We start from the raw sequence: 21,342 nt of genomic DNA on the forward strand, positions 1-21,342 counted from the left end.
AGCTAGTGCCTAGTAATAATATAACCAGGCCCAGTCATCTAGCTAGAACCTAGTAATGATATAACCAGGCCCATTCATCTAGCTAGTGCCTAGTAATGATATAACCAGGCCCAGTCATCTAGCTAGAACCTAGTAATTATATAACCAGGCCCAGTCATCTAGCTAGTATCTAGTAATGATATAACCAGGCCCAGTCATCTAGCTAGTACCTAGTAATGATATAACCAGGCCCATTCATCTAGCTAGTGCCTAGTAATGATATAACCAGGCCCATTCATCTAGCTAGTACCTAGTAATGATATAACCAGGCCCAGTCATCTAGCTAGTACCTAGTAATGATATAACCAGGCCCATTCATCTAGCTAGTGCCGAGTAATGATATAACCAGGCCCAGTCATCTAGCTAGTGCCTAGTAATGATATAACCAGGCCCATTCATCTAGCTAGTGCCTAGTAATTATATAACCAGGCCCAGTCATCTAGCTAGTACCTAGTAATGATATAACCAGGCCCAGTCATCTAGCTAGTACCTAGTAATGATATAACCAGGCCCATTCATCTAGCTAGTGCCTAGTAATGATATAACCAGGCCCAGTCATCTAGCTAGTACCTAGTAATGATATAACCAGGCCCCGTCATCTAGCTAGTACCTAGTAATGATATAACCAGGCCCAGTCATCTAGCTAGTGCCTAGTAATGATATAACCAGGCCCATTCATCTAGCTAGTGCCTAGTAATGATATAACCAGGCCCAGTCATCTAGCTAGTGCCTAGTAATGATATAACCAGGCCCAGTCATCTAGCTAGTGCTTGTAATAAAAAACAAACATTTTAAGAGCCAGTTTAGGAAAAGAAGATTACTTTATATCGAAATTTCACTGAAACAAAGACTTCCATACACACATCCACAGAGAAACTTTCAAAATGCACACAACATATGGAATGTATAGTTGTTGATAGAATTCACCTTTTCCTTTCCTTGATGTCTCAATGAAGACGTCACTGAATGGTTCTGAACCAGCTGTAGCAGCCTGGGATATATGAAGGGATGTTTACAAGGTTAGTCGAGGTAATTTGTACATGTAGGTAGGGGTGAAGTGACTATATATAGATAATAAACAGCGAGTAGCAGCAGTGTGCAAAACACTTGTGTGTGTGGGGGGGGGGGGGGGGGGGGGGGCACCGCTTGCTATGCGATAGTAGAGAAATCAGTCTATGACTTGGGTGACTGGAGTCTCTGACAATTTTTGGGGCTTTCCTCTGACACCGCCTAGTAGATAGGTCCTGGATGGCAGGAAGCTTGGCCCCAGTGATGTACTGGGCCGTACGCACTACCCTCTGTAGCGCCTTACGGTCAGATGCCGAGCAGTTGCCATACCCGGCGGTGATGTAACCGGTCAGGATGCTCTCGATGGTGCAGCTGTAGAACTTTTTAAGAGCCAAATGTTTTCAGTCTCCTGAGGGGGAAAATGTGTTGTTGTGCCCTCTTAATGACTGTCTTGGTGTGTTTGGACCATGATAGTTGGTTGGTGATGTGGACACCAAGGAACTTGAAACTCTCGACCCGCTCCACTACAGCCCCGTCAATGTTAATGGGGGCTTGTTTGGACTGCCTTTTCCTGTGGTCCACGATCAGCTCCTTTGTCTTGCTCACGTTGAGGGAGAGGTTGTTGTCCTGGCACCATACTGCCAGGTCTCTGACCTCCTCCCTATAGGCTGTCTTATCGTTGCCGGTGATCAGGCATACCACTGTTGTGTCGTCAGCAAACTTAATGATGGTGTTGGAGTCGTGTTTGGCCACACAGTCGTGGGTAAACAGGGAATACAGGAGGGGACTAAGTGCACACCCCTGAGGAGCCCCAGTGTTGAGGATCAGCGTAGCGAACGTGTTGTTGCCTACTCTTACCACCTGGGGGCGAACCGTTAGGAAGTCCAGGATCCAGTTGCAGAGGGAGGTGTTTAGTCTCAGGGTCCTTACTTTCGTGATGAGCTTCGTGGGCACTATGGTGTTGATCGCTGAGCTGTAGTCAATGAACAGCATTCTCACATAGGTGTTCCTTTTGTCCAGGTGGGAAAGGGTAGTTTGGAATGCGATTAAGATTGTGTCATCTGTGGATCTGTTGGGGCGGTATGCGGATTGGAGTGGGTCTAGGGTGTCCGGGAGGATGCTGTTGATGTGAATCATGACCTGCCTTTCAAAGCAATTCATGGCTAACGATGCGAGTGCTACAGGGCGGTAATCATTTAGGCAGGTTACCTTCGCTTCCTTGGGCACAGGGACTATGGTGGTCTGCTTGAAACATGTAGGTATTACAGACTCGGTCAGGGAGAGGTGGAAAATGTCAGTGAAGACACTTGCCAGTTGGTCTGCGCATGCTTTGAGTACATGTCCTGGTAATCCATCTGGCCCCGCAGCTTTGTGAATGTTGACCTGTTTAAACAGGTTACTACTCTGGCCCAGAAACTAGAATATGCATATTATTAGTAGATTTGCATAGAAAACACTCTGAAGTTTCTAAAACTGTTTGAATGGTGTCTGTGAGTATAACAGAACTCATATGGCAGGCAAAAACCTGAGAAAAATCCAAGCAGGAAGTGTAAAGTCTGAGAATTGTAGTTCTTCTTTTGATTCTCAATCGAAACAACAGTGTCTGTGGGGGACATTGCACTTCCTAAGGCTTCCATTGGCTGTCAACAGCCTTCAGAAAGTGGTTTGAGAATTCTCCTGTCACTGGGCAGATAATACGATCTCAGTTACTGAGTGGTCTGCCTGGCAACAAAGGGATTGGATATGCACGGTCACGTGAGCGCGCCGTTCCTTCTTTTTCTTCTTGAATGAATATGCTATTGTCCGGTTGGAATATTATCGCAATTTGACGTTAAAAATACCATAAAGATTGATTTAAAACAGCGTTTGACATGCTTCTAAGTACGGTAATGGAACATTTTGACTTTTCGTCTCTGGTTCTGCACTCGCGCGTTATGCCTTTGGATAAGTGATCTGTACGCACGAACAAAATGGAGGTATTTGTACATAAATATGGATTACTTCGAACAAAAAAAACATTTCTTGTGGAAGTAGCAGTCCTGGGAGAGCATTCTGATGAAGATCAGCAAAGGTAAGAGAATATTTCTAATACTAATTCTGAGTTTAGGTTGCCCCGAACTTGGCAGGTGTCTGAATAGCTGATGGCTGAGCTATGTACTCAGAATATTGAAAAATGTGCTTTCTCCGTATAGCTATTTTCAAATCTGACACAGCGGTTGCATCCAGGAGTAGTCCATCTATAATTCTTTAAATAATTGTTATATATTTTGTCATATTGATGTGCACATTCACCGGCCGTTTTGGTGGAAATACATTTTCTGAACATCATGCGCCAATGTAAAATGCTGTTTTTGGATATAAATATGAACTTTATCGAACAAAATATACATGTATTGTGTAACATAATGTCCTAGGAGTGTCATCTGATGAAGATCGCCAAAGGTTAGTGCTTCATTTAGCTGTGTTTTGGGTTTTATTGACACATGTCCTTGCTTGGAAAATGGCTGTGTGATTATTTTTGTCTATGTACTCTCCTAACATAATCTAATGTTTTGCTTTCGCTGTAAAGCCTTTTTGAAATCGGACAATGTCGTTACATCAAGGAGAAGTGTATCTTTAAAATGGTGTAAAATAGTTGTATGTTTGAGAAAGTTGAATTATGACATTTTGTTGTTTTTGAATTTGCCGCCCTGATATTTCACTGGCTGTGTCCCGCAGGTGGGACGCGTCCCACGTAGCCCATAGAAGTTAAAGGCTTTTATGGGTTTCCCTTCATGGTCCGTAATAGTTTTCAAGCCCTGCAACATCCGACGAGCGTCAGAGCCAGTATAGTATGATTCAATCTTAATCCTGTGTTAACGTTTTTCTTGTTTGATGTTTTGTCTGAGGGCTTAGCGGGATTTCTTATAAGCGTCCGGATTAGTGTCCCGCTGCTTGAAAGCGGCAGCTCTAGCCTTTAGCTTGATGCGGATGTTGCCTGTAATCCATGGCTTCTGATTGGGATATGTACGTATGGTCACTGTGGGGAAGACGTCATCGATGCACTTCTTGATGAAGCCGTTGACTGAGGTGGTATACTCCTCAATGCCATTGGATGAATCCCGGAACATATTCCAGTCTGTTTCTAGAAAAACAGTCCTGTAGCGTAGCATCCGCATCATCTGACCATTTCCGTATTGAGCGAGTTACTGGTACTTCCTGCTTTAGTTTTTGCTTGTAAACAGGAATAAGGAGGATAGAATTATGGTCAGATTTGTCAAATGGAGGACGAGGGAGAGCTTTGTATGCGTCTCTGTGTGTGGAGTAAAGGTGGTCTAGAGTTTATTTCCCTCTGGTTGCATATTTAACATGCTGGTAGAAATGAGGTAAAACATACTTTTTCCCCTGTTCCTGTTCCTGCCCATTGATAAATGGGCCATTCTAAATCGAAACTCATTTTGCATGTTAGTAAAGACAAGAATTTAATTGAGAATAGTCTTGTGGGTGAAAATATGACCACTTGATGAGAGAACAGCTGTGCAGCCTGAGGCAAGGAACAAGAACACAAGCTTTTTCCTTCAACTTTCTCAAATCATCAATAGTCTGAATATGTTTTGATTTCTAAGGTGTTCTAAAGTTTGTATAATTTGCAACTAAAGCTGCCAAATAACTCTAAGTCTAGCGTATTGGACCTGTTTCAAGTTATAACTTTTATGCTCAACATAAACTCGCTCAGAAATAGGAACAAAATATCCTTTCAGCTGAGTTCAATTATATTCTTCTTACTATAAAAATCATATAAAATAAAGGCAGAGAACTTCTAAGCATATCTTGTCAAATAAGTTAACAGTCCTACAGCCTATGACATGGAGCATAGCCAGATAACTTATTAAAGAGTTGGCCAACTCTTCTGAAATACATGTTCTTTCATATCATCATGTTTCTTTAGACCTGACAAATATAAATAATGGATTTGTTGTGTATATTAATGTCACGGTTGTCTAAAGGATCGGACCAACGTGGTTGTAGTTCCCCATATTTATTTATTCCGTGAAACGTTCGCAATACACCAAAATACTTGTAACAACAAAACAACAAACCGTGACGGAGAGAAAATAACAAACACACAAACACAAATGGGAAAAACCCCCTACATAAATATGATCTCCAATTAGAGACAACAAGAACCGGCTGCCTCTAATTGGAGATCATCCCAACAACCCCAACATAGAAATAGAAACCTAGAAAAACAACATAGAAACAGATAACAAGAAAACCACCCAAAAACAATCCCTGTCACGCCCTGACCTACTCTACTATAGAAAATGACATCTTACAAGGGTCAGGACGTGACAATTAAATAGATTTATTAGACTTTTTTAAATGTTAAAGGTCCAAAGGCATGTATCAGTGTCTTGTATGATGGAGGCCTGGATATGACTAAATGTGTTTATGTTAATTATGGTTAATTACTGTGAGACCAGCAGTCTTTTGCAGGACAATAACTGTCTGACAAAATGTCATGACAGCCATGACAGACATGACATACAACTCTACGCCTGGCACCTACTACCATACCCCGTTTAAAGACACTTACATATTTTGTCTTGCCCATTCACCCTCTGAACGGCACACATACACAATCCATGTCTCAATTGTCGCCGGGCTTAAAAATCATTCTTTAACCTGTCTCCTTCCCTTCATCTACACCGATTGAAGTGGATTTAACAAGTGACATCAATAAGGGATCACCTGGATTCACCTGGTCAGTCTATGTCATGGAAAGAGAATGTGTTCTTAATGTTTTGTCCACCCATATGGCTCTGTCCTAGCCTGACTGTCCCTTTGGGTGTGGATTTATTTAACCCGGAAAAAGCAAGAGTATTAAAGTTTCTCTCTCCTATAGCCCTCAGTGAGCAGCTATCCAGCAGTGGATCCTGCATCAAACAGTGTACTGTTTATTCAGTGCTTTTGGAAAGTATTCAGACACCTTGACTTTTTCCACATTTTGTTACTTTACAGCCTTATTTTAATATGAATTAAATAGTTTTTTTCCCCTCATCAATTTACACACGTTGTCCTGTTGAAAGGTGAACCTTCGCCCCAGTCTGAGGTCGTGAGCGCTCTGGAGCAGGTTTTCATCAAGGATCTCTCTGTACTTTGCTCCGTTCATCTTTGCCTCGATCCTGACTAGTCTCCTAGTCCCTGCCTCTGAAAAACATCCCTACAGCATGATGCTGCCACCACCATGCTTCACCATAGGGATGGTGCCAGGTTTCCTCCAGATATGACACTTGGCATTCTGGCCAAAGAGTTCATTCTTGGTTTCGTCAGACAAGAGAATCTTGTTTCTCGTGGTCTGAGAGTCTTTATGTGTCTTTTGTCAAACTCCAAGCAGGCTGTCATGTGCCTTTTACTGAGGAGTGGTTACCACCTGGCCACTCTACCATAAAGGCCTGATTGGCTGAAGAGATGGTTGTCCTTCTGGAAGGTTCTCCCATCTCCACAGAGGAACTCTAGAGCTCTGTCAGAGTAACCATTAGGTTCTTGGTCACCTCCTTGACCAAGGTGGCCCTTCTCCCCCGATTGCTCAGTTTGTCCGGGCGGCCAGCTCTAGGAAGAGTCTTGGTGGTTCCAAAATTCTTCCATTTAAGAATCATGGAGGTCACTGTGTTCTTGTGGACCTTCAATGCTGCAAAATTATTTTGGTACACTTCTCCAGATCTGTGCCTCGACATAATCCTGTCTTGGAGCTCTACGGACAATTCCTTCGACCTTATGGCTGAGTTTTGCTCTGACATGCACTGTCAACTGTGTGGATTTCTAAATCATGTCCAATCAATTGAATTTACCACAGGTGGACTCTATTGAAATTGTAGAAACATCTCAAGGATGATCAATAGAAACAGGATGCACCTGAGCTCATTTTCGAGTCTCAAAGCAAACGGTCTGAATACTAAATAAATAAATAAATCAGGTATTTCTGTTTTTTTTCTTCTAAAAACCTGCCATGCTGATCATGGGATATTGTGTGTAGATTGCTGAGGAAATTTTGTCATTTAATCTATTTTAGAATGAGGCTGTAACATAACAAAATGTGGAAAAAGTCAAGGGGTCTGAATACTTTCTGAAGGCACAGAGATCCTATCAAATGAGATGTAATATGTTATTCTATGGTATATGAACTGTAGGCCAGAAACACATGATTATAGCAGACCTAGAGGGTTCAATATCATATCTAGGGGGTTCAATACCAGACCTAGGAGGTTCAATACCAGACCTAGGAGGTTCAATACCACACCTAGGGGGTTCAATACCAGACCTAGGAAGTTCAATACCAGACCTAGGAGGTTCAATACCAGACCTAGGAGGTTCAATACCAGACCTAGGGGGTTCAATACCAGACCTAGGAGGTTCAATACCACACCTGGGAGGTTCAATACCAGACCTAGGGGGTTCAATACCAGACCTAGGGGGTTCAATACCAGACCTAGAGGGTTCAATACCACACCTAGGAGGTTCAATACCTGACCTAGTGAGTTCAATACCAGACCTAGGGGGTTCAATACCACACCTAGGAGGTTCAATACCTGACCTAGTGAGTTCAATACCAGACCTAGGGGGTTCAATACCAGACCTAGGAGGTTCAATACCACACCTAGGAGGTTCAATACCACACCTAGGGGGTTCAATACCAGACCTAGGAGGTTCAATACCACACCTGGGAGGTTCAATACCACACCTAGGGGGTTCAATACCACACCTAGGAGGTTCAATACCAGACCTAGGGGGTTCAATACCAGACCTAGGGGGTTCAATACCAGACCTAGAGGGTTCAATACCACACCTAGGAGGTTCAATACCTGACCTAGTGAGTTCAATACCAGACCTAGGGGGTTCAATACCACACCTAGGAGGTTCAATACCTGACCTAGTGAGTTCAATACCAGACCTAGGGGGTTCAATACCAGACCTAGGGGGTTCAATACCACACCTAGGAGGTTCAATACCTGACCTAGTGAGTTCAATACCAGATCTAGGGGGTTCAATACCAGACCTAGAGGGTTCAATACCACACCTAGGAGGTTCCATACCTGACCTAGTGAGTTCAATACCAGACCTAGGGGGTTCAATACCAGACCTAGTGAGTTCAATACCAGACCTAGATGGTTCAATACCAGACCTAGGGAGTTCAATACCAGACCTAGGGGGTTCAATACCAGACCTAGGAGGTTCAATACCAGACCTAGGGGGGTTCAATACCACACGTAGGAGGTTCAATACCAGACCTAGGGGGTTCAATACCAGACCTAGAGGGTTCAATACCAGACCTAGGGGGTTCAATACCAGACCTAGGGGGTTCAATACCTGACCTCGGAGGTTCAATACCAGACCTAGGGGGGTTCAATACCACACGTAGGAGGTTCAATACCAGACCTAGGGGGTTCAATACCAGACCTATCTTCTACTCAACACTATCTTAATGCATGCTGCATCACACAGTAAGTAGTCCCTTATACTGTAGGTTGGATACATAGGATTATACTGGACCTAGGGGATTGTTTACTGATTGGCTGGCGTGGTTGAGTTGAATGATTACTGACTGGGGGGTTGAGCTTACATTTTTACTGACTGGCTTGTTGAAGAAGCAGGACGTGTTTCATATATCAGCCCTAAATGTCAGATGTGGGACGAAGGCTACAGTCTTCTCCTTCTTCTTCTTCTTCTCCTTCTACTTCTCCTCCTTCTTCTCCTTCTTCTTCTCCTTTTTCTTCTTCTCCTCCTTCTTCTTCTCCTTCTTCTCCTTCTCCTTCTTCTCCTTCTCCTTCTCCTTCTCCTTCTTCTTCTTCTTCTCCTTCTTCTTCTTCTCCTTCTTCTTCTTCTCCTTCTTCTTCTTCTCCTTCTTCTTCTTCTCCTTCTTCTTCTTCTCCTTCTTCTTCTCCTTCTTCTTCTCCTTCTTCTTATTCTTCTCCTTCTTCAATTCTCCACTCTCTCTCCCTCTCTCCCTGACTCTCTCCCTCTTACTCAATCTTGTTCTTCATGTTTGGGAAACACACTCACATCTCAGCCACATAAGAAGATAAGTCCTAACTAAGGGCACCACAGAAGAAGAGGAAACCACTTCAGTAAGCTAGCGCAAGAAAGTAGATTTGAGTGTGTAGGCTATGTTGGTTTGGCACCCTGCATAATGAGTTGCAGAGAACCATTTCAAACCCTTTCATTGAGTATGTTTACACGCACATGAATCATTTATATTAAACTCATTATGGCAGTAATGGCATTAGTTATTTAAACACCTTTCTCTGCGTATCTAAATCTGCGTCAGGTCAAATTTGAAGTAAGAATACGCCGATTAAAACACCTGGTTTTCTGAGGAATCTTTCCAAATATTAGGACATGTGAATGCCTAAATCAGAGTAACAGCGGTGTGTTTAATCAGAGTAACAGCGGTGTGTTTAATCAGAGTAACGGCGGTGTGTTTAATCAGAGTAACAGTGGTGTGTTTAATCAGAGTAACGGCGGTGTGTTTAATCAGAGTCACAGTGGTGTGTTTGATCATAGTTACAGCGGTGTGTTTAATCAGAGTAACAGCGGTGTGTTTAATCAGAGTAACAGCGGTGTGTTTAATCAGAGTAACATCGGTGTGTTTAATCAGAGTTACAGTGGTGTGTTTAATCAGAGTAACAGCGGTGTGTTTAATCAGAGTAACGGCGGTGTGTTTAATAAGAGTAACGGCGGTGTGTTTAATCAAAGTAACAGCGGTGTGTTTAATCAGAGTAACGGCGGTGTGTTTAATCAGAGTTACAGCGGTGTGTGTAATCAGAGTAACAGCGGTGTGTTTAATCAGATTTCCAGCGGTGTGTTTAATCAGAGTAACGGCGGTGTGTTTAATCAGAGTAACGGCGGTGTGTTTATTCAGAGTCACAGCAGTGTGTTTAATCAGAGTTACAGTGGTGTGTTTAATCAGAGTTACAGCGGTATGTTTAATCAGAGTCACGGCGGTGTATTTAATCAGAGTCACAGCGGTGTGTTTAATCAGAGTAACAGCGGTGTGTTTAATCAGAGTAACAGCGGTGTGTTTAATCAGAGTAACAGCGGTGTGTTTAATCAGAGAAACAGCGGTGTGTTTAATCAGAGTCACAGCGATGTGTTTAATCAGAGTTACAGCGGTGTGTTTAATCAGAGTAACAGCGGTGTGTTTAATCAGAGTAACATCGGTGTGTTTAATCAGAGTAACAGCGGTGTGTTTAATCAGAGTAACAGCAGTGTGTTTAATACGAGTAACAGCGGTGTGTTTAATCAGAGTCACAGCGGTGTGTTTAATCAGAGTCACAGCTGTGTGTTTAATCAGAGTCACAGCGGTGTGTTTAATCAGAGTCACAGCGGTGTGTTTAATCAGAGTAACAGCGGTGTGTTTAATCAGAGTCACAGCGGTGTGTGTAATCAGAGTAACAGCGGTGTGTTTAATCAGATTTCCAGCGGTGTGTTTAATCAGAGTAACGGCGGTGTGTTTAATCAGAGTAACGGCGGTGTGTTTATTCAGAGTCACAGCAGTGTGTTTAATCAGAGTTACAGTGGTGTGTTTAATCAGAGTTACAGCGGTATGTTTAATCAGAGTCACGGCGGTGTATTTAATCAGAGTCACAGCGGTGTGTTTAATCAGAGTAACAGCGGTGTGTTTAATCAGAGTAACAGCGGTGTGTTTAATCAGAGTAACAGCGGTGTGTTTAATCAGAGAAACAGCGGTGTGTTTAATCAGAGTCACAGCGGTGTGTTTAATCAGAGTAACGGTGGTGTGTTTAATCAGAGTTACAGCGGTGTGTGTAATCAGAGTAACAGCGGTGTGTTTAATCAGATTTCCAGCGGTGTGTTTAATCAGAGTAACGGCGGTGTGTTTAATCAGAGTAACGGCGGTGTGTTTATTCAGAGTCACAGCAGTGTGTTTAATCAGAGTTACAGTGGTGTGTTTAATCAGAGTTACAGCGGTATGTTTAATCAGAGTCACGGCGGTGTTTTTAATCAGAGTCACAGCGGTGTGTTTAATCAGAGTAACAGCGGTGTGTTTAATCAGAGTAACAGCGGTGTGTTTAATCAGAGTAACAGCGGTGTGTTTAATCAGAGAAACAGCGGTGTGTTTAATCAGAGTCACAGCGATGTGTTTAATCAGAGTTACAGCGGTGTGTTTAATCAGAGTAACAGCGGTGTGTTTAATCAGAGTAACATCGGTGTGTTTAATCAGAGTAACAGCGGTGTGTTTAATCAGAGTAACAGCAGTGTGTTTAATACGAGTAACAGCGGTGTGTTTAATCAGAGTCACAGCGGTGTGTTTAATCAGAGTCACAGCTGTGTGTTTAATCAGAGTCACAGCGGTGTGTTTAATCAGAGTCACAGCGGTGTGTTTAATCAGAGTAACAGCGGTGTGTTTAATCAGAGTCACAGCGGTGTGTGTAATCAGAGTAACAGCGGTGTGTTTAATCAGATTTCCAGCGGTGTGTTTAATCAGAGTAACGGCGGTGTGTTTAATCAGAGTAACGGCGGTGTGTTTATTCAGAGTCACAGCAGTGTGTTTAATCAGAGTTACAGTGGTGTGTTTAATCAGAGTTACAGCGGTATGTTTAATCAGAGTCACGGCGGTGTATTTAATCAGAGTCACAGCGGTGTGTTTAATCAGAGTAACAGCGGTGTGTTTAATCAGAGTAACAGCGGTGTGTTTAATCAGAGTAACAGCGGTGTGTTTAATCAGAGAAACAGCGGTGTGTTTAATCAGAGTCACAGCGATGTGTTTAATCAGAGTTACAGCGGTGTGTTTAATCAGAGTAACAGCGGTGTGTTTAATCAGAGTAACATCGGTGTGTTTAATCAGAGTAACAGCGGTGTGTTTAATCAGAGTAACAGCAGTGTGTTTAATACGAGTAACAGCGGTGTGTTTAATCAGAGTCACAGCGGTGTGTTTAATCAGAGTCACAGCTGTGTGTTTAATCAGAGTCACAGCGGTGTGTTTAATCAGAGTCACAGCGGTGTGTTTAATCAGAGTAACAGCGGTGTGTTTAATCAGAGTCACAGCGGTGTGTTTAGTCAGAGTAACAGCGGTGTGTTTAATCAGAGTAACAGCGGTGTGTTTAATCAGAGAAACAGCGGTGTGTTTAATCAGAGTCACAGCGATGTGTTTAATCAGAGTTACAGCGGTGTGTTTAATCAGAGTAACAGCGGTGTGTTTAATCAGAGTAACATCGGTGTGTTTAATCAGAGTAACAGCGGTGTGTTTAATCAGAGTAACAGCAGTGTGTTTAATACGAGTAACAGCGGTGTGTTTAATCAGAGTCACAGCGGTGTGTTTAATCAGAGTCACAGCTGTGTGTTTAATCAGAGTCACAGCGGTGTGTTTAATCAGAGTCACAGCGGTGTGTTTAATCAGAGTAACAGCGGTGTGTTTAATCAGAGTCACAGCGGTGTGTTTAGTCAGAGTAACAGCGGTGTGTTTAATCAGAGTAACAGCGGTGTGTTTAATCAGAGTAACGGCGGTGTGTTTAATCAGAGTAACGGCGGTGTGTTTAATCAGAGTAACGGCGGTGTGTTTAATCAGAGTAACGGCAGTGTGTTTGATCAGAGTAACAGCGTTGTGTTTGATCAGAGTAACAGCGGTGTGTTTGATCAGAGTAACAGCGGTGTGTTTAATCAGAGTAACAGCGGTGTGTTTAATCAGAGTAACAGCGGTGTGTTTAATCAGAGTAACAGCGGTGTGTTTAATCAGAGTCACAGCGGTGTGTTTAATCAGAGTAATAGCGGTGTGTTTAATCAGAGTTACAGCGGTGTGTTTAATCAGAGTCAGAGCGGTGTGTTTAATCAGAGTCACAGCTGTGTGTTTAATCAGAGTCACAGCGGTGTGTTTAATCAGAGTAACAGCGGTGTGTTTAATCAGAGTCACAGCGGTGTGTTTAATCAGAGTAACAGCGGTGTGTTTAATCAGAGTAACAGCGGTGTGTTTAATCAGAGAAACGGCGGTGTGTTTAATCAGAGTAACGGCGGTGTGTTTAATCAGAGTCATGGCGGTGTGTTTAATCAGATTAACGGCGGTGTGTTTAATCAGAGTAACGGCGGTGTGTTTAATCAGAGTAACGGCGGTGTGTTTAATCAGAGTAACGGCGGTGTGTTTAATCAGAGTAACGGCAGTGTGTTTAATCAGAGTAACGGCGGTGTGTTTAATCAGAGTCAGAGCGGTGTGTTTAATCAGAGTAACGGCGGTGTGTTTAATCAGTCACGGCGGTGTGTTTAATCAGAGTAACGGCGGTGTATTTAATGAGAGTAACAGCGGTGTGTTTGATTATAGTTACAGCGGTGTGTTTAATCAGAGTAACAGCGGTGTTTAATAAGAGTAACAGCGGTGTGTTAAATCAGAGTAACAGCGTTGTTTTTAATCAGAGTCACAGCGGTGTGTTTAATCAGAGTCACAGCGGTATGTTTAATCAGAGTAACAGTGGTGTGTTTAATCAGAGTAACAGCGGTGTGTTTAATCAGAGTAACAGGGCTGTGTTTGATCAGAGTAACAGCGGTGTGTTTAATCAGAGTAACAGCGGTGTGTTTAATCAGAGTAACAGCGGTGTGTTTAATCAGAGTAACAGCGGTGTGTTTAATCAGAGTCACAGCGGTGTGTTTAATCCGAGTAATAGCGGTGTGTTTAATCAGAGTTACAGCGGTGTGTTTAATCAGAGTCAGAGAGGTGTGTTTAATCAGAGTAACAGCGGTGTGTTTAATCAGAGTCACGGCGGTGTATTTAATCAGAGTCACAGCGGTGTGTTTAATCAGAGTCACAGCAGTATGTTTAATCAGAGTAACAGTGGTGTGTTTAATCAGAGTAACAGCGGTGTGTTTAATCAGAGAAACAGCGGTGTGTTTAATCAGAGTCACAGCGATGTGTTTAATCAGAGTTACAGCGGTGTGTTTAATCAGAGTAACAGCGGTGTGTTTAATCAGAGTAACATCGGTGTGTTTAATCAGAGTAACAGCGGTGTGTTTAATCAGAGTAACAGCAGTGTGTTTAATCAGAGTCACAGCGGTGTGTTTAATCAGAGTCACAGCGGTGTGTTTAATCAGAGTAACAGCGGTGTGTTTAATCAGAGTCACAGCGGTGTGTGTAATCAGAGTAACAGCGGTGTGTTTAATCAGATTTCCAGCGGTGTGTTTAATCAGAGTAACGGCGGTGTGTTTAATCAGAGTAACGGCGGTGTGTTTATTCAGAGTCACAGCAGTGTGTTTAATCAGAGTTACAGTGGTGTGTTTAATCAGAGTTACAGCGGTATGTTTAATCAGAGTCACGGCGGTGTATTTAATCAGAGTCACAGCGGTGTGTTTAATCAGAGTAACAGCGGTGTGTTTAATCAGAGTAACAGCGGTGTGTTTAATCAGAGTAACAGCGGTGTGTTTAATCAGAGAAACAGCGGTGTGTTTAATCAGAGTCACAGCGATGTGTTTAATCAGAGTTACAGCGGTGTGTTTAATCAGAGTAACAGCGGTGTGTTTAATCAGAGTAACATCGGTGTGTTTAATCAGAGTAACAGCGGTGTGTTTAATCAGAGTAACAGCAGTGTGTTTAATACGAGTAACAGCGGTGTGTTTAATCAGAGTCACAGCGGTGTGTTTAATCAGAGTCAAAGCTCTGTGTTTAATCAGAGTCACAGCGGTGTGTTTAATCAGAGTCACAGCGGTGTGTTTAATCAGAGTAACAGCGGTGTGTTTAATCAGAGTCACAGCGGTGTGTTTAGTCAGAGTAACAGCGGTGTGTTTAATCAGAGTAACAGCGGTGTGTTTAATCAGAGAAACAGCGGTGTGTTTAATCAGAGTCACAGCGATGTGTTTAATCAGAGTTACAGCGGTGTGTTTAATCAGAGTAACAGCGGTGTGTTTAATCAGAGTAACATCGGTGTGTTTAATCAGAGTAACAGCGGTGTGTTTAATCAGAGTAACAGCAGTGTGTTTAATACGAGTAACAGCGGTGTGTTTAATCAGAGTCACAGCGGTGTGTTTAATCAGAGTCACAGCTGTGTGTTTAATCAGAGTCACAGCGGTGTGTTTAATCAGAGTCACAGCGGTGTGTTTAATCAGAGTAACAGCGGTGTGTTTAATCAGAGTAACAGCGGTGTGTTTAATCAGAGAAACAGCGGTGTGTTTAATCAGAGTCACAGCGATGTGTTTAATCAGAGTTACAGCGGTGTGTTTAATCAGAGTAACAGCGGTGTGTTTAATCAGAGTAACATCGGTGTGTTTAATCAGAGTAACAGCGGTGTGTTTAATCAGAGTAACAGCAGTGTGTTTAATACGAGTAACAGCGGTGTGTTTAATCAGAGTCACAGCGGTGTGTTTAATCAGAGTCACAGCTGTGTGTTTAATCAGAGTCACAGCGGTGTGTTTAATCAGAGTCACAGCGGTGTGTTTAATCAGAGTAACAGCGGTGTGTTTAATCAGAGTCACAGCGGTGTGTTTAGTCAGAGTAACAGCGGTGTGTTTAATCAGAGTAACAGCGGTGTGTTTAATCAGAGTAACGGCGGTGTGTTTAATCAGAGTAACGGCGGTGTGTTTAATCAGAGTAACGGCGGTGTGTTTAATCAGAGTAACGGCAGTGTGTTTGATCAGAGTAACAGCGGTGTGTTTGATCAGAGTAACAGCGGTGTGTTTGATCAGAGTAACAGCGGTGTGTTTAATCAGAGTAACAGCGGTGTGTTTAATCAGAGTAACAGCGGTGTGTTTAATCAGAGTAACAGCGGTGTGTTTAATCAGAGTCACAGCGGTGTGTTTAATCAGAGTAATAGCGGTGTGTTTAATCAGAGTTACAGCGGTGTGTTTAATCAGAGTCAGAGCGGTGTGTTTAATCAGAGTCACAGCTGTGTGTTTAATCAGAGTCACAGCGGTGTGTTTAATCAGAGTAACAGCGGTGTGTTTAATCAGAGTCACAGCGGTGTGTTTAATCAGAGTAACAGCGGTGTGTTTAATCAGAGTAACAGCGGTGTGTTTAATCAGAGAAACGGCGGTGTGTTTAATCAGAGTAACGGCGGTGTGTTTAATCAGAGTCATGGCGGTGTGTTTAATCAGATTAACGGCGGTGTGTTTAATCAGAGTAACGGCGGTGTGTTTAATCAGAGTAACGGCGGTGTGTTTAATCAGAGTAACGGCGGTGTGTTTAATCAGAGTAACGGCAGTGTGTTTAATCAGAGTAACGGCGGTGTGTTTAATCAGAGTCAGAGCGGTGTGTTTAATCAGAGTAACGGCGGTGTGTTTAATCAGTCACGGCGGTGTGTTTAATCAGAGTAACGGCGGTGTATTTAATGAGAGTAACAGCGGTGTGTTTGATTATAGTTACAGCGGTGTGTTTAATCAGAGTAACAGCGGTGTTTAATAAGAGTAACAGCGGTGTGTTAAATCAGCGTAACAGCGTTGTTTTTAATCAGAGTCACAGCGGTGTGTTTAATCAGAGTCACAGCGGTATGTTTAATCAGAGTAACAGTGGTGTGTTTAATCAGAGTAACAGCGGTGTGTTTAATCAGAGTAACAGGGCTGTGTTTGATCAGAGTAACAGCGGTGTGTTTAATCAGAGTAACAGCGGTGTGTTTAATCAGAGTAACAGCGGTGTGTTTAATCAGAGTAACAGCGGTGTGTTTAATCAGAGTCACAGCGGTGTGTTTAATCCGAGTAATAGCGGTGTGTTTAATCAGAGTTACAGCGGTGTGTTTAATCAGAGTCAGAGAGGTGTGTTTAATCAGAGTAACAGCGGTGTGTTTAATCAGAGTCACGGCGGTGTATTTAATCAGAGTCACAGCGGTGTGTTTAATCAGAGTCACAGCAGTATGTTTAATCAGAGTAACAGTGGTGTGTTTAATCAGAGTAACAGCGGTGTGTTTAATCAGAGAAACAGCGGTGTGTTTAATCAGAGTCACAGCGATGTGTTTAATCAGAGTTACAGCGGTGTGTTTAATCAGAGTAACAGCGGTGTGTTTAATCAGAGTAACATCGGTGTGTTTAATCAGAGTAACAGCGGTGTGTTTAATCAGAGTAACAGCAGTGTGTTTAATACGAGTAACAGCGGTGTGTTTAATCAGAGTCACAGCGGTGTGTTTAATCAGAGTCACAGCTTTGTGTTTAATCAGAGTCACAGCGGTGTGTTTAATCAGAGTCACAGCGGTGTGTTTAATCAGAGTAACAGCGGTGTGTTTAATCAGAGTCACAGCGGTGTGTGTAATCAGAGTAACAGCGGTGTGTTTAATCAGATTTCCAGCGGTGTGTTTAATCAGAGTAACGGCGGTGTGTTTAATCAGAGTAACGGCGGTGTGTTTATTCAGAGTCACAGCAGTGTGTTTAATCAGAGTTACAGTGGTGTGTTTAATCAGAGTTACAGCGGTATGTTTAATCAGAGTCACGGCGGTGTATTTAATCAGAGTCACAGCGGTGTGTTTAATCAGAGTAACAGCGGTGTGTTTAATCAGAGTAACAGCGGTGTGTTTAATCAGAGTAACAGCGGTGTGTTTAATCAGAGAAACAGCGGTGTGTTTAATCAGAGTCACAGCGATGTGTTTAATCAGAGTTACAGCGGTGTGTTTAATCAGAGTAACAGCGGTGTGTTTAATCAGAGTAACATCGGTGTGTTTAATCAGAGTAACAGCGGTGTGTTTAATCAGAGTAACAGCAGTGTGTTTAATACGAGTAACAGCGGTGTGTTTAATCAGAGTCACAGCGGTGTGTTTAATCAGAGTCACAGCTCTGTGTTTAATCAGAGTCACAGCGGTGTGTTTAATCAGAGTCACAGCGGTGTGTTTAATCAGAGTAACAGCGGTGTGTTTAATCAGAGTCACAGCGGTGTGTTTAGTCAGAGTAACAGCGGTGTGTTTAATCAGAGTAACAGCGGTGTGTTTAATCAGAGAAACAGCGGTGTGTTTAATCAGAGTCACAGCGATGTGTTTAATCAGAGTTACAGCGGTGTGTTTAATCAGAGTAACAGCGGTGTGTTTAATCAGAGTAACATCGGTGTGTTTAATCAGAGTAACAGCGGTGTGTTTAATCAGAGTAACAGCAGTGTGTTTAATACGAGTAACAGCGGTGTGTTTAATCAGAGTCACAGCGGTGTGTTTAATCAGAGTCACAGCTGTGTGTTTAATCAGAGTCACAGCGGTGTGTTTAATCAGAGTCACAGCGGTGTGTTTAATCAGAGTAACAGCGGTGTGTTTAATCAGAGTCACAGCGGTTTGTTTAGTCAGAGTAACAGCGGTGTGTTTAATCAGAGTAACAGCGGTGTGTTTAATCAGAGTAACGGCGGTGTGTTTAATCAGAGTAACGGCGGTGTGTTTAATCAGAGTAACGGCGGTGTGTTTAATCAGAGTAACGGCAGTGTGTTTGATCAGAGTAACAGCGGTGTGTTTGATCAGAGTAACAGCGGTGTGTTTAATCAGAGTAACAGCGGTGTGTTTAATCAGAGTAACAGCGGTGTGTTTAATCAGAGTAACAGCGGTGTGTTTAATCAGAGTCACAGCGGTGTGTTTAATCAGAGTAATAGCGGTGTGTTTAATCAGAGTTACAGCGGTGTGTTTAATCAGAGTCAGAGCGGTGTGTTTAATCAGAGTCACAGCTGTGTGTTTAATCAGAGTCACAGCGGTGTGTTTAATCAGAGTAACAGCGGTGTGTTTAATCAGAGTCACAGCGGTGTGTTTAATCAGAGTAACAGCGGTGTGTTTAATCAGAGTAACAGCGGTGTGTTTAATCAGAGAAACGGCGGTGTGTTTAATCAGAGTAACGGCGGTGTGTTTAATCAGAGTCATGGCGGTGTGTTTAATCAGATTAACGGCGGTGTGTTTAATCAGAGTAACGGCGGTGTGTTTAATCAGAGTAACGGCGGTGTGTTTAATCAGAGTAACGGCAGTGTGTTTAATCAGAGTAACGGCGGTGTGTTTAATCAGAGTCAGAGCGGTGTGTTTAATCAGAGTAACGGCGGTGTGTTTAATCAGTCACGGCGGTGTGTTTAATCAGAGTAACGGCGGTGTATTTAATGAGAGTAACAGCGGTGTGTTTGATTATAGTTACAGCGGTGTGTTTAATCAGAGTAACAGCGGTGTTTAATAAGAGTAACAGCGGTGTGTTAAATCAGAGTAACAGCGTTGTTTTTAATCAGAGTCACAGCGGTGTGTTTAATCAGAGTCACAGCGGTATGTTTAATCAGAGTAACAGTGGTGTGTTTAATCAGAGTAACAGCGGTGTGTTTAATCAGAGTAACAGGGCTGTGTTTGATCAGAGTAACAGCGGTGTGTTTAATCAGAGTAACAGCGGTGTGTTTAATCAGAGTAACAGCGGTGTGTTTAATCAGAGTAACAGCGGTGTGTTTAATCAGAGTCACAGCGGTGTGTTTAATCCGAGTAATAGCGGTGTGTTTAATCAGAGTTACAGCGGTGTGTTTAATCAGAGTCAGAGAGGTGTGTTTAATCAGAGTAACAGCGGTGTGTTTAATCAGAGTCACAGCGATGTGTTTAATCAGAGTCACAGCGATGTGTTTAATCAGATTAACGGCATTGTGTTTAATCAGAGTAACGGTGGTGTGTTTAATCAGAGTAATGGCGGTGTGTTTAATCAGAGTAACATCGGTGTGGTTAATCAGAGTAACAGCGGTGTGTTTAATCAGAGTCACAGCGGTGTGTTTAATCAGAGTAACAGCGGTGTGTTTAATCAGAGTCACAACGGTGTGTTTAATCAGAGTAACAGCGGTGTGTTTAATCTGAGTAACAGCGGTGTGTTTAATCAGAGTAACAGCGGTGTGTTTAATCAGAGTCAGAGCGGTGTGTTTAATCAGAGTAACGGCGTTGTGTTTAATCAGAGTAATGGCGGTGTGTTTAATCAGTCACGGCAGTGTGTTTAATCAGTAACGGCGGTGTGTTTAATGAGAGTAACGGCGGTGTGTTTAATGAGAGTAACAGCGGTGTGTTTGATTATAGTTACAGCGGTGTGTTTAATCAGAGTAACAGCGGTGTGTTTGATCAGAGTAACAGTGGTGTGTTTAATCAGAGTAACAGCGCTGTGTTTAATCAGAGTCACAGCGGTGTGTTTAATCAGAGTCACAGCGGTGTGTTTAATCAGAGTAACAGCGGTGTGTTTAATCAGAGTCACAGCGGTGTGTTTAATCAGAGTAACAGCGGTGTTTAATCAGAGTCACAACGGTGTGTTTAATCAGAGTAACAGCGGTGTGTTTAATCAGAGTAACAGCAGTGTGTTTAATCAGAGTCAGATCGGTGTGTTTAATCAGAGTAACGGCGTTGTGTTTAATCAGAGTAATGGCGGTGTGTTTAATCAGTCACGGCGGTGTGTTTAATGAGAGTAACAGCGGTGTGTTTAATGAGAGTGACAGCGGTGTGTTTGATTATAGTTACAGCGGTGTGTTTAATAAGAGTAACAGCGGTGTGTTTAATCAGTGTCACAGCGGTGTGTTTAATCTGAGTAACGGCGAAGTGTTTAATCAGAGTAACGGCGGTGTGTTTAATCAGAGTAACGGCGGTGTGTTTAATCAGAGTAACAGCGTTTTGTTTAATCAGAGTCACAGCGATGTGTTTAATCAGAGTTACAGCGGTGTGTTTAATCAGAGTAACAGCGATGTGTTTAATCAGAGTAACAGCGGTGTGTTAAATCAGAGTAACAGCGTTGTTTTTAATCAGAGTCACAGCGGTGTGTTTAATCAGAGTAACAGCGGTGTGTTTAATCAGAGTCACAGCGATGTGTTTAATCAGAGTCACAGCTATGTGTTTAATCAGATTAACGGCGGTGTGTTTAATCAGAGTAACGGTGGTGTGTTTAATCAGAGTAATGGCGGTGTGTTTAATCAGAGTAACAGCGGTGTGGTTAGTCAGAGTAACAGCGGTGTGTTTAATCAGAGTCACAGCGGTGTGTTTAATCAGAGTCACAGCGGTGTGTTTAATCAGAGTAACAGCGGTGTTTAATCAGAGTCACAACGTTGTGTTTAATCAGAGTAACAGCGGTGTGTTTAATCAGAGTCACAGCGATGTGTTTAATCAGAGTTACAGCGGTGGGTTTAATCAGAGTAACAACGGTGTGTTTAATCAGAGTAACAGTGGTGTGTTAAATCAGAGTAACAGCGTTGTTTTTAATCAGAGTCACAGCGGTGTGTTTAATCAGAGTCACAGCAGTATGTTTAATCAGAGTAACAGTGGTGTGTTTAATCAGAGTAACAGCGGTGTGTTTAATCAGAGTAACAGCGGTGTGTTTGATCAGAGTAACAGCAGTGTGTTTAATCAGAGTAACAGCGGTGTGTTTAATCAGAGTAACAGCGGTGTGTTT

The 21,342-nt window shown here is 42.7% G+C and overlaps 1 protein-coding gene across 1 annotated transcript in view; it reads left to right on the plus strand.

Moving 5' to 3' along the window:
• The window catches only part of LOC123724405 (uncharacterized), a 139,265-nt gene that overhangs the window by 21,204 nt on the left and 96,719 nt on the right, over positions 1-21,342 (plus strand). The window lies entirely within an intron of this gene.

Source organism: Salmo salar, chromosome 01 (genome assembly GCF_965601325.2).
Source record: "Salmo salar chromosome 01, fSalSal1, whole genome shotgun sequence".
NCBI classification, from domain to species: Eukaryota; Metazoa; Chordata; class Actinopteri; order Salmoniformes; family Salmonidae; genus Salmo; species Salmo salar.